The sequence below is a fragment of the Taudactylus pleione genome, unplaced genomic scaffold (genome assembly GCF_031769625.1).
Source record: "Taudactylus pleione unplaced genomic scaffold, aTauple2 ptg001755l, whole genome shotgun sequence".
NCBI lineage: Eukaryota > Metazoa > Chordata > Amphibia > Anura > Myobatrachidae > Taudactylus > Taudactylus pleione.
Window position 1 is genome coordinate 183,651 of NW_028286152.1, and position 12,412 is coordinate 196,062.

The 12,412-nt window shown below is 45.3% G+C and overlaps 1 protein-coding gene and 1 pseudogene across 1 annotated transcript in view; one reads left to right on the forward strand and one right to left on the reverse strand.

Annotated features, from left to right (window-relative positions):
• LOC148439477 (uncharacterized) lies at positions 1-4,388 on the reverse strand (annotated as a pseudogene).
• Positions 1-12,412, forward strand: part of GBX1 (gastrulation brain homeobox 1) — a 60,133-nt gene that overhangs the window by 22,556 nt on the left and 25,165 nt on the right. The gene's annotated exons all lie outside the window — the stretch shown is intronic.

Sequence of the window (12,412 nt, forward strand, 5' to 3'; positions counted from 1 at the left end):
TTACGAGCGGCTCTGAATCAGGCCCATGGTCCCAATGTTGGAGTCCTGACTGTTGACTCGGCCTGAGGGTCTGCGAAGCTTGATATTTGGTTCTTCACATCTGGATAGCCCGTCAGCAATGTGATGTTCTCGTCCCTTTTTGTGAGAAATGGAAAAGTTGAAACTTTGTAACGCCAGACTCCACCTCAACAACCTCCCATTTTCCCCCGAGGTTCTGTTTAGCCAATACAACGGGTTATGGTCAGTGACAACAGTAAATTCTTTCCCATAAAGATATGGTTGTAGCTTCTTTAAGCCCCAGACTATGGCTAGACATTCTTTTTCGATAGTGGCATAGGCTATCTCTCAGTAAGCTAGTTTACGGTATAGACAATTGGATGTTCCCTACCATCTTCTCCCACTTGACTCAACATTGCCCCAAGTCCACACCCTGATGCGTCTGTCTGCAGAATAAACTTTCTGTTGTAGTCAGGGGCAGCCAACACTGGGGCTCGAGTCAGCAAGTCTTATAAGGTGTTGAAAGCTTGCTCACACTCAACAGTCCATTCAATATTTCGAGCATATCTCTTTTTGGTCAAGTCAGTCAGAGCCTTGGCCACGGTGCTGTAATGTGGTATAAATTTCCTGTAATAACCAGCGACTCCAAGGAACGCCTGCACTTGTTTCTGGTTGATAGGTTGGGGCCAATTGGCAATAGCCTCCACCTTTGCCGGATCAGGTCTGATAGCATCTCCTCTGACCCGATGTCCTTGGTACTGAACCTCAGCCATCTCCATCTGACACTTATCTGGGTGTATGGTGAGTCCAGCCTGTCTAATCCTTTTGAGCACTTCTGTCACCTGAATCAAATGGTCCTCCCAGGTATGGCTGAAGATGGCAATGTCATCTAGGTAGGCTTGTGCAAAGTCTTGACACCCCTCCAGGTCATCATTAACCATTCACTGGAATGTGGCAGAGGCGTTCTTCATCCCGAAAGGCATGGTAGTCCACTCAAAGTCCTTCCGCTGTGATGAAGGCAGAACGCTGCTGTGCCTCTTTGGTAAGTGGGGTTTGCCAGTAACCTTTGCTCAAGTAGCTCATCAACACGAGGCATAGGGTAAGCATCAGTGGTGGTGACTTCGTTCAATTTGCGATAGTCCACACAAAACAGTGTGGTTCCATCTTTCTTGGGAACGAACACAACCCCAGCAGCCCATATGTTTTTAGATGGCACTATGACCCCCAAAGCTAGCATCTCCTCTATCTCAGCCTTTACCTGCCTCATAACACCTGGAGTCATCCGGTAAGTGACTTGTCGGATGGGCCTAGCACTTCCAGTGTCCACATGGTGGGTGTTCAGATGAGTTCAACCAGGTAGACAAGAAAACTGGGCCTGTTCAGCCTCTAAGATCCTCCACATCTCCTGATGCTGGGCTGCATTCAACTGTTGTCCCACCTGGACTGATTCCACTCCTTTCTTCTCTTTAGTAGCTCCCAAAAGGTCAAACAATGGATCAGTTTCTGGTGTCTCCATCGGAGGACAACATACCGCTATTGTTAATGCTTGACGATCACGATAGGCCTTAATTCGATTTATATGGAAGGTGCGTAGGTGCTTCCCTCTCTTATCCAGGGCAATCATTTAATTGACCGGTCCGGTGTGCCTTACCCGTTACCACGGTATACGGTCCTTCCCACGTGGCCTGCAGTTTGTTTCTTCGCACTGGGATAAGCACCATTACTTTTTGCCCTGGATGCAACTCTCGGTCTTGAGCGTGGGTGTCATACCATTCCTTTTGTCTCTCTAGTGATTCTCTGAGATGCTCTTGGGTTAACTGTAGCAATCTTCTCATGTGGTTCCACATATTCTTCACATATTGTAAAATGGGCTGCTGGTGTTCTTAGAAAGTTCCCTCCCAGCTCTCTTTGACCAGGTCTAGAGGCCCCTGCACTTTCCGGCCATACAAAAGTTCAAATGGGGAATATCCAGTAGTTGCCTGTGGGACTTCCCGATAAGCAAATAGAAGCTGTTGCAGGGCTCTCTCCCAGTCCCTCCCTTCGGACGGCACGTAGGCTTGTAGAAGTCTTTTTAGCGTTCCATTGAAATGTTCACAGAGTCCGTTCGTCTGCGGATGATAAGAGGTGGTCGAACCCCCCACTTTTCCCACAGGGTTTGCATTAGTTCACCTTGGAATTGGGGTCCTTGATCTGTGTCGACTTCCTGCGGGTATCCAAGCCAACTGAATATGTCTCTCAATGCTTGTACAACATGTTCTGTGTCAATAGAGAACAGAGCCACAGCCTCAGGATAGCGTGTAGCAAAGTCCACCAGCGTTAGAATGTACTTTTTTCCAGTATGACTGGGAATAGCTAATGGTCCGACTAGGTCTATGGCAACACGGGCAAAGGGTTCCCCTATAAGGTGTCTTGATACTGCTTAACGTCTCTAAAGATCCGTGGCCAGAAGAAGTTTTGCAACAGTCGGGCCAGTGTTTTACGCGTGCCAAAATGCCCGGCCGCTGGAACGTCATGAGCAAGGGCTAGTAATTGTGCTCTGTATGTTGTAGGTACTACCAACTGTTTAGTGGGCATGACTGTTTCCTGTCCAGACTGAGGAACGACCACTCGGTACAGCAATTCCTCTTCCCAAACTATCTTGCTCCCATCGGCTGTTTCCAATTCCAGGTCGGCTGTGATCCTTAATTTACTTAGGGAAGGGTCTGTCCGTTGGGCCTGTCAAAACTCGCTCCGATCCACCTCCCCCAAGTCTATCTCTGAAGTACTGGACAAGGGACTGGAATCACTCACCATTGTGGTTGGGGTGGGTTGGTTCTGTTCTGAATCTGTCACCTGGGTCACTGCTCTTTGGGTTTGGCTTCGGGTCACCACTTGAATGAAGTGTGTCACCAATCCCTGTCCCAGATAATTCTCGAGAATGACCTTGGCTGGTAGCCCCTTGAGTACTCCGACCTCCACGATTCCTTGATCGGATCACCAGTCGAGATGTATCTTGGTGACGGGGATATCGGTATGTTGTCCCCGGGGGTGGCAATTCGTACATAATGTCCAGGAATCACCCGGGAGGAGGGAATCAGGTCTGGCTCAATCAATGTGAGTGAGGCCCCAGAATCTCGTAGGCCCTATACCCGCTGGTCCTCTACCAACACAGGCTGTAAGTGCCCCTGCATATTCTGAGGAGTTGCCTGCTCCTCCCCCAGAACCAGGTCTACAATATACACCCCATCCATCATCTCAACCGCATCTGACTGGATGACTGCCTCGCAATAATCCTCCATGGGGTAACATACCACAGAGACTGGGGCCGGTCTAGCCCCGGGGAATGGCCCTCGCGTGCATGGACAGTCCCTCAACAAGTGTCCTGATTGATTGCAGCGGTAACACTTCCGAGGGTCTGGGTTAGCCACTTTGAATCTGGGTGGTTGATATGAGAGGTTTTTGATAGGGCCTCCTTTACTACTATCATTGATGCGTGGTTCTCTGTCAGGGAGCTTCTCCACTCGTGGGGGTATTGTACCACCTGTTGCACTGAAGACTCTCCATTGGGGACGGTTAGCTATATATTCATCAGCTCATTCTGCAGCTTGTTCAGGTGTGCTGGATTTCCGGTCTGCAAACCACTCCCGTATCTCTGGTGCCATCTTAATCCTTAGTTGTTCTACCATGATTAGGTTGACGATCTGCTCCACGGTAGAGGCCTGTCTACCCTCGAGCCATTTTCCACAAGCTTGCCGCAGCTGACTGGCAAACTCTTGGTAGGAAGCAGTCCCACTTTTGCTCAGTGTCCTGAATTTGACACGATAAGATTCTGCAGTGATCTGGAACTTAGCCAGCAATGCCTTCTTTATACAGGTGTAGACTCCATATTCCTGGGGAGTTAGAACCCTGTAGGCTTCCAGAGCCTTACCGGTGAGACTTGGCCCCAAGTACTTGGGCCATTCAGCTGGCTCTATCCCGTGAACTCCCATGAGATTCTCATAGATCTGGAGGTGAGTGTCAATGTCAGCTTCATTCTCTCGAAATGTGGGAACATCCTTAAATCCCAAGCGCCGTTTCTCTTGTTCAGCCCCTCTGGGTGACAGCACAGTTTCGCTGCTAGTAGGGATTTGTACCCCTAATATCGCTTGGATCACGCCAGCTCTCTCTTGTGTAGTTGCACTTTCACCTAGCGCCCCCAGCCAGCTCTGTAGTAGGGCGGGAGTAGCGGTGATTGACTCAGGTAACCTACTGGAAGAAGTGCTTCCACTGCCTGTCGGTCTTTCTTCATCATCATCACTCAGGTGGTCGGGATCCTCTGGGTGTGCACGATCCCACTCCAACAACCACAGTACCAGAATCTCCCGGGTGTCCGTCCCATTGTATGCAATTCCCTTCATCCTGCAAAATCCTTGCAGGTGCGGTTTCCGGGCTGTCCGGTAAAACTTCTCCTGCTCTCACATAACGTTTTCAATTTGGTCACCGGTTGCATCTCCTGACTGACTCTCCATGCTGATATTGTCTGGTGTTAGCGTTGCTTCTACTCACTCCCCTGTCATTACTGCAGGAACTGTGTGACTTCTCACCACTGCCGCCAAATGTGAGGATACTGGGTGACCTGGGTATCCTGGGGTTCAGGGATCACACAGTGGAGCAGGTTATAATGAAGGAATGATGAACTTTATTCATGGAGACACAGAAATCCAGCACAGTAAGCAGGGTTATATCATTACAGTCCACTCAGAGTTCAGCAAAGTCCTTTCCAGCTGCTGTATATCTCTTCCCTACCTGGCCAGCTGTAGCAGGGCACACAGAGCTGCTAAATAGCTTAAGACACTGAGAGGGGACAACACCCCAACCTTCAGAGTCACACTGTACTCACACACTACCCACAATTCCCCTTGCTGCACCACCTTACTTCCCTCTCTCTCTCACTGGTGGGCTCTGGTGTCAGTCTTTGCAGAGAGGAAGGAGGAGGGCTTTGTAACAGAAACACTTCCTTGCTGTCTGCTGCTGACAAACTTCCTGTATAAGACATGCAGACTGAGGGCTTCAATTAAAGAACACAGCAATGGGTCATGGGGTTAACTCTTTTCAACATGCAGACAAGCCCTAGAAGTCCTTTTCCCTTGTCTCCTCACACTGCTACTCTCCAGTCACTGCTACTCTCCAGTCACTGCTACTCTCCAGTCACTGCTACTCTCCAGTCACTGCTATCTCTCCAGTCACTGATACCATCCTGTCAATGATACTCTCCTGTCACTGATACTCTCCTGTCACTGATACTCTCCTGTCACTGATACCATCCTGTCACTGATACTCTCCTGTCACTGATACTCTCCTGTCACTGATACCGTCCTGTCACTGCTACTCTCCTGTCACTGCTACTCTCCTGTCACTGCTACTCTCCTGTCACTGCTACTCTCCTCTCCTGTCACTGCTACTCCCCTGTCACTGCTACTCTCCTGTCACTGCTACTCTCCTGTCACTGCTACCATCCTGTCACTGATACTCTCCAGTCACTGCTACTCTCCTGTCACTGATACTCTCCTGTCACTGATACTCTCCTGTCACTGATACTCTCCTGTCACTGATACTCTCCTGTCACTGCTACTCTCCTGTCACTGATCTCTCCTCCTGTCACTGCTACTCCCCTGTCACTGCTACTCTCCTGTCACTGCTACTCTCCTGTCACTGCTACTCTCCTGTCACTGCTACTCTCCTGTCACTGCTACTCTCCTGTCACTGCTACTCTCCTGTCACTGATACCATCCTGTCACTGATACCATCCTGTCACTGATACCATCCTGTCACTGATACTCTCCTGTCACTGATACTCTCCTGTCACTGATACCGTCCTGTCACTGCTACTCTCCTGTCACTGATCTCTCCTGTCACTGCTACTCCCCTGTCACTGATACTCTCCTGTCACTGATACCGTCCTGTCACTGCTACTCTCCTGTCACTGATCTCTCCTGTCACTGATATCTCCTGTCTTCAAAGAGGACTTTAGGACCCAGAGCTGGCTGTAGGGAAGCAGCACGTGTATGCAGCCTGTGCCCTGATTGAGACAGAGATCCCGGAAGTCTGGGGAGAGGAGAAGCAGCAGTGTGGAGCATGAGAGGAGCAGTGTGGTGTGTGCTAATGATGGAGTGAAGCAGCTGCCAGGAGTGTGTAGGGGAAGCTGCACAAGCCCAGGCTATAGAGATGGCAGCAGAGTGAGGAGGACACTGAGAGCAGCAAAGTGCCAAGAGACAGTGGGGCCTATTCATCATTACTTATAACTCTCTGGAGGTAATTAGGGGAAGAGCTGGCATGGCGTTCTACCAAATTACCGGATCTATTCATCATTCCTCCTCCCCATAACTATCTATTCCGAAATGTTGTCATTTTTGTGATGACAGCTTTTCGGGACATAGATACATTTCCCTGCCTATACATACCTTACCGCGGCTGGAATCAGTGCTCTACCTTACCGCGGCTGGAATCAGCGCTCTACCTTACCGCGGCTGTAATCAGCGCTCTACCTTACCGCGGCTGTAATCAGCGCTCTACCTTACCGCGGCTGTAATCAGCGCTCTACCTTACCGCGGCTGTAATCAGCGCTCTACCTTACCGCGGCTGTAATCAGCGCTCTACCTTACCGCGGCTGTAATCAGCGCTCTACCTTACCGCGGCTGTAATCAGCGCTCTACCTTACCGCGGCTGTAATCAGCGCTCTACCTTACCGCGGCTGTAATCAGCGCTCTACCTTACCGCGGCTGTAATCAGCGCTCTACCTTACCGCGGCTGTAATCAGCGCTCTACCTTACCGCGGCTGTAATCAGCGCTCTACCTTACCGCGGCTGTAATCAGCGCTCTACCTTACCGCGGCTGTAATCAGCGCTCTACCTTACCGCGGCTGTAATCAGCGCTCTACCTTACCGCGGCTGTAATCAGCGCTCTACCTTACCGCGGCTGTAATCAGCGCTCTACCTTACCGCGGCTGTAATCAGCGCTCTACCTTACCGCGGCTGTAATCAGCGCTCTACCTTACCGCGGCTGTAATCAGCGCTCTACCTTACCGCGGCTGTAATCAGCGCTCTACCTTACCGCGGCTGTAATCAGCGCTCTACCTTACCGCGGCTGTAATCAGCGCTCTACCTTACCGCGGCTGTAATCAGCGCTCTACCTTACCGCGGCTGTAATCAGCGCTCTACCTTACCGCGGCTGTAATCAGCGCTCTACCTTACCGCGGCTGTAATCAGCGCTCTACCTTACCGCGGCTGTAATCAGCGCTCTACCTTACCGCGGCTGTAATCAGCGCTCTACCTTACCGCGGCTGTAATCAGCGCTCTACCTTACCGCGGCTGTAATCAGCGCTCTACCTTACCGCGGCTGTAATCAGCGCTCTACCTTACCGCGGCTGTAATCAGCGCTCTACCTTACCGCGGCTGTAATCAGCGCTCTACCTTACCGCGGCTGTAATCAGCGCTCTACCTTACCGCGGCTGTAATCAGCGCTCTACCTTACCGCGGCTGTAATCAGCGCTCTACCTTACCGCGGCTGTAATCAGCGCTCTACCTTACCGCGGCTGTAATCAGCGCTCTACCTTACCGCGGCTGTAATCAGCGCTCTACCTTACCGCGGCTGTAATCAGCGCTCTACCTTACCGCGGCTGTAATCAGCGCTCTACCTTACCGCGGCTGTAATCAGCGCTCTACCTTACCGCGGCTGTAATCAGCGCTCTACCTTACCGCGGCTGTAATCAGCGCTCTACCTTACCGCGGCTGTAATCAGCGCTCTACCTTACCGCGGCTGTAATCAGCGCTCTACCTTACCGCGGCTGTAATCAGCGCTCTACCTTACCGCGGCTGTAATCAGCGCTCTACCTTACCGCGGCTGTAATCAGCGCTCTACCTTACCGCGGCTGTAATCAGCGCTCTACCTTACCCCGGCTGTAATCAGCGCTCTACCTTACCCCGGCTGTAATCAGCGCTATACCTTACCCCGGCTGTAATCAGCGCTCTACCTTACCCCGGCTGTAATCAGCGCTCTACCTTACCCCGGCTGTAATCAGCGCTCTACCTTACCCGGCTGTAATCAGCGCTCTACCTTACCCCGGCTGTAATCAGCGCTCTACCTAACCTCGGCTGTAATCAGCGCTCTACCTTACCGCAGCTGTAATCAGGGCTGTACCTTACCGCAGCTGTAATCAGGGCTGTACCTTACCGCAGCTGTAATCAGTGCTGAGCATGCGATATTAAGAGCAGCGCATGCACAGCACTGCCTACAGCTATGTTAATTCTGTGTGTCCCCCAACACCCCCTCCCCCATCTGCTCACCTCCCCCGTCCCCCACTTACTTGGCCGCTGCAGCCACCTTCGGCTCCATTTGCTGTTCTGACACTGTGTTTTTTTTCTTCTAAACTTTACTGTGTTCTGCCTGTAGAGCACAGTGTCAGAGCAGCTGACGGAGCCGGAGGAGGGACCAGGGAGCGCTGGAGGGAGCGGAGGACCTGCCCATGCTGACACAGGTAACTGTCACCTGCTATACGTCACCTCATAGTGACCTGTAGTAACTCCATCACATTCTGAAAATACATAATTTCCATATCCCGATACTAATGTACTAATATCCCCATACTAATGTACTAATATCCCCATATTAATGTACTAATGTACCCATACTAATGTACCCATACTAATGTACTAATGTACCCATACTAATGTACTAATGTACCCATACTAATGTACTAATATCCCAATACTAATGTACCCATACTAATGTACTAATATCCCCATATTAATGTACTAATGTACCCATACTAATGTACTAATATCCCCATACTAATGTACTAATATCACCAAACTAATGTACCCATACTATTGTACTAATATCCCCATACTAATGTACTAATATCCCCATATTAATGTACTAATGTACCCATACTAATGTACCCATACTAATGTACTAATATACCCATACTAATGTACTAATGTACCCATACTAATGTACTAATGTACCCATACTAATGTACTAATATCCCCATACTAATGTACTAATATCCCCATACTAATGTACCCATACTAATGTACTAATATCCCCATACTAATGTACTAATATCCCCATATTAATGTACTAATGTACCCATACTAATGTACTAATATCCCCATACTAATGTACCCATACTATTGTACTAATATCCCCATACTAATGTACTAATGTACCCATACTAATGTACTAATATCCCCATACTAATGTACCCATACTATTGTACTAATACACCCATACTAATGTACTAATGTACCCATACTATTGTACTAATATCCCCATACTAATGTACTAATGTACCCATACTAATGTACCCATACTAATGTACTAATATACCCATACTAATGTACTAATGTACCCATACTAATGTACTAATGTACCCATACTAATGTACTAATGTACCCATACTAATGTACTAATATCCCCATACTAATGTACTAATATCCCCAAACTAATGTACCCATACTATTGTACTAATATCCCCATACTAATGTACCCATACTAATGTACTAATATACCCATACTAATGTACTAATATACCCATACTAATGTACTAATGTACCCATACTAATGTACTAATGTACCCATACTAATGTACTAATATCCCCATACTAATGTACTAATATCCCCATATTAATGTACTAATGTACCCATACTAATGTACTAATATCCCCATACTAATGTACTAATATCCCCATACTAATGTACCCATACTAATGTACTAATATCCCCATACTAATATACTAATATCCCCATACTAATGTGCCCATACTAATGTACTAATATCCCCATACTAATGTGCCCATACTAATGTACTAATATCCCCATACTAATGTACTAATATACCCATATTAATGTACTAATGTACCCATACTAATGTACCCATACTAATGTACTAATATCCCCATACTAATGTACTAATATCCCCATACTAATGTACCCATACTAATGTACTAATATCCCCATACTAATGTACCTATACTAATGTACTAATATCCCCATACTAATGTACCCATACTAATGTACTAATATCCCCATACTAATGTATCCATACTAATGTACTAATATCCCCATATTAATGTACTAATGTACCCATACTAATGTACTAATATCCCCATACTAATGTACTAATATCCCCATACTAATGTACCCATACTAATGTACTAATATCCCCATACTAATGTACTAATATCCCCATACTAATATCCCCATACTAATATCCCCATACTAATGTACTAATATCCCCATACTAATGTACCCATACTAATGTACCCATACTAGTGTACTAATATCCCCATACTAATGTACTAATATCCCCATATTAATGTACTAATGTACCCATACTAATGTACCCATACTAATGTACTAATGTACCCATACTAATGTACCCATACTAATGTACTAATATCCCCATACTAATGTACTAATATCCCCATACTAATGTACTAATATCCCCATACTAATGTACTAATATCCCCATACTAATATCCCCATACTAATGTACTAATATCCCCATACAAATGTACCCATACTAATGTACCCATACTAGTGTACTAATATCCCCATACTAATGTACTAATATCCCCATATTAATGTACTAATATCCCCATACTAATGTACTAATATCCCCATACTAATGTACCCATACTAATGTACTAATATCCCCATACTAATGTACCCATACTAATGTACTAATATCCCCATACTAATGTACTAATATCCCCATATTAATGTACTAATGTACCCGTGCTAATGTACTAATGTACCCATACTAATGTACTAATGTACCCATACTAATGTACCCATACTAATGTACTAATATCCCCATACTAATGTACTAATATCCCCATATTAATGTACTAATGTACCCATACTAATGTACACATACTAATGTACACATACTAATGTACTAATATCCCCATACTAATGTACTAATATCCCCATACTAATGTACCCATACTAATGTACTAATATCCCCATACTAATGTACCCATACTAATGAACTAATATCCCCATACTAATGTACCCATACTATTGTACTAATATCCCCATACTAATGTACTAATATCCCCATATTAATGTACCCATACTAATGTACCCATACTAATGTACTAATATCCCCATACTAATTTACTAATATCCCCATACTAATGTACCCATACTAATGTACTAATATCCCCATACTAATGTACTAATATCCCCATACTAATGTACTAATATCCCCATACTAATGTATCCATACTAATGTACTAATATCCCCATACTAATGTACTAATATCCCCATACTAATGTACTAATATCCCCATACTAATGTATCCATACTAATTTACTAATATCCCCATAATAATGTACTAATATCCCCATACTAATGTACACATACTAATGTACTCATATCCCCATACTAATGTACTAATATCCCCATACTAATGTACCCATACTAATGTACTAATATCCCCATACTAATGTACTAATATCCCCATACTAATGTACTAATATCCCCATACTAATGTACCCATACTAATGTACTAATATCCCCATACTAATGTACACATACTAATGTACTCATATCCCCATACTAATGTACCATTATCCCCATACTAATGTACTCATATCCCCATACTAATGTACACATACTAATGTACACATACTAATGTACTAATATCCCCATACTAATGTACTAATATCCCCATACTAATGTACCCATACTAATGTACTAATATCCCCATACTAATGTACCCATACTAATGTACCCATACTATTGTACTAATATCCCCATACTAATGTACCCATACTCTTGTACTAATATCCCCATACTAATGTACTAATATCCCCATACTAATGTACACATACTAATGTACTCATATCCCCATACTAATGTACCATTATCCCCATACTAATGTACTCATATCCCCATACTAATGTACACATACTAATGTACACATACTAATGTACACATACTAATGTACTAATATCCCCATACTAATGTACTAATATCCCCATACTAATGTACCCATACTAATGTACTAATATCCCCATACTAATGTACCCATACTATTGTACTAATATCCCCATACTAATGTACTAATATCCCCATATTAATGTACTAATGTACCCATACTAATGTACCCATACTAATGTACTAATATACCCATACTAATGTACTAATGTACCCATACTAATGTACTAATGTACCCATACTAATGTACTAATATCCCCATACTAATTTACTAATATCCCCATACTAATGTACCCATACTAATGTACTAATATCCCCATACTAATGTACTAATATCCCCATACTAATGTACTAATATCCCCATATTAATGTACTAATGTACCCATACTAATGTACCCATACTAATGTACCCATACTAATGTACTAATGTACCCATACTAATGTACTAAT